Below are 6106 nucleotides of genomic sequence, written 5' to 3'. Positions count from 1 at the left end.
ACACTACTTTATAAATATATGGAGGGGTGTTCGTTCTGAATGTGTGTGTGTGTGTGTGTGTGTGTGTGTGTGTGTGTGTGTGTGTGTAAGTGAAAGGCATGTGTGGGTGTTTAAGTGAAAGCAGCATGTGTGTGGGTGTTTAAGTGAAAGCAGCATGTGTGTGTGTTTTTAAGTAAAGGAGGTGTGTGTGTGAAAGCGGCGTGTGTGTTTAAGTGAAAGAGACGTGTGTGTGTTTAAGTGAATGAGGCGTTTGTGTGTTTTTTTAATATATATCTAGTGTTCACGATAGGTGTCTTTCACAGGGCGCTGCGCCCTGCCCCTAAGACAGCTGAATCCCGCCCTGCCGTTTGCTGCCTGCCGGACCCAGCCGTGCGCCGCCGGACCCGGTAAGCACATGAGAGTCCCCCTGGGCTAAATTAACCTTGTAAGTATTTTGCAGCTGTAAACTTCAATCTCAGTGCTCTCTACCTGGTGCAGTGTGCCTCAGTGCTCTCTACCTGGTGCAGTGTGCCTCAGTGCTCTCTACCTGGTGCAGTGTGCCTCAGTGCTCTCTACCTGGTGCAGTGTGCCTCAGTGCTCTCTACCTGGTGCAGTGTGCCTCAGTGCTCTCTACCTGGTGCAGTGTGTATAATGTGCTCTATCTGGCGCAATATGTATAACGTGCTCTACCTGGTGCAGTGTGTATAGGAGGTTCTACCTGGTGCAATGTGTATTAGGTGCACTACCGTGTGGTGTAATGCGAATTGCCACTATTATGTGGCCACGCCCCTTCCCCACAAAACAACGCCCCTAGAATTTTGCTGCGCGCCTTCGGCCATGTTTTGGCCTATAGGAATGGGAGCACCAAGCATTATAGTATGTACCTAAGTTTGCCCATCTAACTTAAAAATGTGCCCTCCCGAATGGAAAAATGTGCCCTCCCCGTGATCAGCACCTTGCCCTAAAAAAATCCTAGAGTGAACACTAGTTATATCGGCACACCGCTGCGCCAAAGCATCTCCATCGAGACCCGCTGGCGGGTGAGGGAGCACTGTAGGTGTACTATAATGGTATGCTGGTGTTTATTGTAATGACTGACTTGGTGTGCGTCCACTTTCTATGTGTATCTATATTACTATTGGGAAAGGTACCTGAGCACGCTGCTACTGTTCACCCTTAGTGCCGGATAGCTACATATGGTATGTGTGTGTGTATATGTAGGGGGCACCTACATTTATCATGCCTCCGGGCGACTGGGACGAACTTACGCCACTGCTGGGACGTATTGTATTGCTTTATACTACAAGTAATGTCAGTATTAAATCAAGTGTAACAGCCAACTTGAAGTTGTCTAACATAACTAAGGAACTGCAGATAAACAGTAGACATCAGAAGCATGATGCATCTTAAAGTGTCGTGGAACAGTATAGTTATCTAATTTATTTCTTAAGGGCCCCATACACTACAACGATATGTATGAGGCTGAAGTTGGAGGCGATTTCCCTTGAACTCTCCCAGGAGCTTCCCGGAACATGTTCCATACGGTTCCATATGATTTGGTACATTTTGCATGCGATATATTGTATGCGATCCCAGCCATGCCTGCGGGAACCGACATATCACGAGTGCAGCACTAACGATCTAGGGGAGCCGATCCAACCAAATGGGAACGCTGATCGGATCGGCCCGAATGCCCGAAATTGGATGAATTGGGCATTATCGTTCTAGTGTATGGGGCCCTTTACACTGCGTACATGTTCCTGTATACATATCTTGAGAGGCGGTTTGGTCTTTCAGACATATTTCAGTTTACAGGGGCATTCTAAAACATGTACACCATGTTGTGTTACAGTTGATAAGTTGATCCTTAGTGGGATATGATTTAGAATCATCAAAATTCTTAAAGGAACAAGTTAGGGGATGTGCAAATTTACAAATATTGAGAAAACCTTTACAATGTTTGTTCCGTAGGTCCTTCGGTTTAGAAGAATCTTTCAGCGTGCTAGGAGCTAAAATGTCTCAAATTCCTTGTTTTTTTTAACACAATTCTTTGTTTCTCAGGTAATATGGTATTTAAAATAGAGTCTGTATTCAATGTCCCTCAGTGTTTATTCAAGACATTACGTATATGTTTTTCATTGGCATTAAAAGGGTTAATGAAATGTATCTTTATCATGTATCATTCTATTTCAGCTAATGACTTACTTTTTGGTACCATGGATATGGTTGATGAAGACGAAGTTCCAGTTCAATAAACTTTAATTTTTTTATTTTCTGTGTCACCTTGCCTGACTCTGAGTGCCACTAATATCTGAGCCGGGATTTAATGGGGTGCAAATTTGTGAACTGTGTGAGTTTTTCCTGTCAACTCACACATTTTTAGAATTCAGTCAGTGTAATAGAGTGCAAATTCAGTGCATACTAATGTTGCTTGCCATACGGTGCAGCTTTCCTGGGTGACGGAAGTGGTCTCGTTTAGCTTTCAAAGATGGTGGGTGAGGGCAACCAGTTTTAATTTTTGGACATCCATGAACTGAATCTGAATGCTCCAGAAGCTGTCCAGTGACTGTGTGGGAGGCTGCTGCTGGGTAGCTGGGATGGGACATAGTGGGATATAGGAGTCAGTGTTATTGTGTCCTGACTCTCCTCCGAGGAATAGTCAACCAGCCCATAATGTGTGAGTGGGGCCTGTGGTCGAGTTGCCATGGGTGGCAGTGGACCAAGCTAAACACGAGACTGATCTTAAAAGCAAAGGGGGGGGAAATTGAGACAAAAAAACTTTTTAGTGCTTTTTTGTTAAAAAAAAAACATTTGTTCACATAACTGTGTTTTGAGTGTTACTAATAATTGAACACTGATTTGATTGTGCCATAAGTACATTATTGCCTTAATGTCACAATGGTTACAGAATGAATGCTATGTGACATTAGACTTAGGTTACAGAGGCCGGCAGACCCATCTAAATGTACAGTATGTAGTGTTGTGTGTGTTTTTGTGCAAAATCTGATACTTACCAGTCTCCTGCTCATCCGGATGTCTTTCTTTTGGGGGTGAGTGGATCTCCTTGTTACAGCAACTGAGAAAAAAACACAAAAATATATCAGTGCTGTTTAATGGTTAATGATCTATGTATGGAACACGTACTAATTTCTGGTGGATGGGATCCCGGCTGTCATGATCCCGACAGAGGGAGCCTTGCGGGCACGGTGGCTCGCAGCAGGTTATATTCTCCCTCTATGGGTGTCGTGGTATTCTGGCAGCAGCATTTCACCACCTGTCCGGTTTCCAGCGTCAGCTTTGTGACCGTCGGGATCCCAACTGGCGGTATCGTGATTGTCTCCCCTGTGTATCTATTGCTGAACAAGCATCATAAAAATACTAAACATTGTCATAACTATGTGGTAACAAAACTGTTAATACAATCATGCTTGTTGTTTCTGGGATGCAAATTGCACACAGTATCAGCAAATGTTCCTTACTTTGCTAGGGTGCCTCACACACACCACATTAAAGGTATTTAGGCAATTTACATTGTTACTTTGAACCTCTTCAGGGAAATTTATGGACGTAATGTTTTAAACAAATCTTGTTTAAATTCAATAGCATTATTTGTTTAACTTGTTCCATTTTTTATGTGTAAATTGGTTTCTTGTATCAATATTACATTTTTTTTTAAAAACAACACTGTTCACAAAATATGGAAGATCTGCATCCATCTACTCACATGCTGGGGGCCGCTCAGGACAGGGCAAGGCCACCCAAAATGTCTGACGCCGCCCCGCAATGCGTTCGCAATTTAAATGTGAACACATCGAACAGTGGTAGACCCCTTCCTGCGCAGCTTGGCTGCTTAGGCAGGGGTCCCGCCGCCATGTTTCCATATGCAGGAAATGCAGGCGATGTCATAGGCCGGCCCAAAAAATGGCCATGACACTCGTGCATTTCCCACCAATCTCCGTCCCCCCAACGCCGGGTCACTTCCCCTGGATGCCCGTCGCCTTTCAGTCACCATGCTATCGCATCCTTTCGGGATGCTATCACATGGTGAAGGGTCACACACATGTGCTATGTCCGATGCCGTGTGCAGGCCCCATGGATAAGGCTGCTGCATTATAATCAAAAGAATAATATTGCTTAACCAGTCATTTGTCCCTAAAATAATTAATTTAGCAGCTTTACACACAAATTGCTCACACGACAGTTTAAAAGTGCCTTTGGATTGTTTACTCACCAGGACGACTAGTGTGGGTGGGTGGTCAGTGTCCTAAATATGCAGTCCTGGCAATATCTTGATGGGGATGACCTGCTGTAGTTCCTGGTATAGTGAACAGGTAACCTGCGTCTTCCACCCATCCTTATTGTTATGCGCTGTTGTAATGTGAAGGTATACACAGTCAACATAATATGATGTGCTCCCCTGGCACATAAGTGTAATGTGGTGAGTGCCTTTACTGGTATTATATGTAGGTCATCCCAGCAGCTGGTATAATGGCCCTCATTCCGAGTTGTTCGCTCGCAAGCGGATTTTAGCAGATTTGCTCACGCTAAGCCGCCGCCTACTGGGAGTGAATCTTAGCATCTTAAAATTGCGAACGATATATTCGCAATATTGCGATTACACACCTCATAGCAGTTTCTGAGTAGCTTCAGACTTACTCGGCATCTGCGATCAGTTCAGTGCTTGTCGTTCCTGGTTTGACGTCACAAACACACCCAGCGTTCGCCCAGACACTCCTCCGTTTCTCCGGCCACTCCTGCGTTTTTTCCGGAAACGGTAGCGTTTTTTCACACACGCCCATAAAATGGCCTGTTTCCGCCCAGTAACACCCATTTCCTGTCAATCACATTACGATCGCCAGAACGATGAAAAAGCCGTGAGTAAAATTCCTAACTGCATAGCAAATTTACTTGGCGCAGTCGCAGTGCGAACATTGCGCATGCGCATTAAGCGGAAAATCGCTGCGATGCGAAGATTTTTACCGAGCGAACAACTCGGAATGAGGGCCAATGTACAGTGTGTTTGGCTTTTTCCTGTCAGGGGCCAGTGTGTTTGGTTTTTTTCCTGTTGGGATCCAATGTGTTGTTTTTTTTCTTATTTGGGGCCAATGTGTACCTGTTGGGGGTCCAAAGTGATTTCTTTATTATCAGGGGCCATTGTGTTTTTTTTCTATTAAGGCCAATTTTTTTTCTTGTTTTCTGTAAGATAAATAAGTAAATCTATAGTGTATTTTATTTTTTTTAAAAAGGGGATGTGGGGCCCAAACCAGTATCTTGCCTAGGGCCCAATGAGGTTTAAATCCAGCTCTGCCATATGGATTGGATTGAGGTAACCTTAGATAGGGAATCTAAAGTGAAGACATTTTTAACCATGGAGAAAGTTACATATCCGCGCTATCTATATAAATGCGACATCAAATCTACTATTGCTTTAAAAATACATCTTTGTATTTACTCCATATATTAGACCACAGGTTCTCAAACTCGGTCCTCAGGACCCCACACGGTGCATGTTTTGCAGGTATCCTCACAGAATCACAAGTAACATAATTAGCTCCGCCTGTGGACCTTTTAAAATGTGTCTGTGAGTAATTAATACACCTGTGCACTTACTGGGTTACCTGCAAAACATGCACTGTGTGGGGTCCTGAGGACCGAGTTTGAGAACCACTGTATTAGACAATTATCCAACCATAGATATCGATTCTACCAATGCCTTACACAAATTGTTGGTGAATGGAGGCTGGGGCTATTGTGACTCTGGGGGTGGGAGTTGTTTAGGGATGACAGTATTTTCTTTTTCCATTTTCCTTCATTTTTTAAGAATTTCATTACAATCCAAGTTGTAATGTCCAACCAATCTAATTATCTTGGTTTTTGTGACATTTGTTCTGCCTTTCGACACAAGGATTGTAACAACGGTTTTCTTTTATACTGTTTATTGTATAATGCTTCAATAAAAGATCATTCTCAAAATAAATGAATAAATAAATCATTTCGGTATATTAGTGTCCATTTGAGTGAGCAGCACTGTATGGAGTGTGAGTAATGGTATAATAACGGTATGCCACCTTCTCTGGATGTACTGCGTCTCCCTCCTTGCATGCTTTTTTCCTCCCTTCCCATCCTG

This window comes from Pseudophryne corroboree, chromosome 1, assembly GCF_028390025.1.
Source record: "Pseudophryne corroboree isolate aPseCor3 chromosome 1, aPseCor3.hap2, whole genome shotgun sequence".
NCBI lineage: Eukaryota > Metazoa > Chordata > Amphibia > Anura > Myobatrachidae > Pseudophryne > Pseudophryne corroboree.
This window is presented reverse-complemented; position numbering follows the sequence as displayed.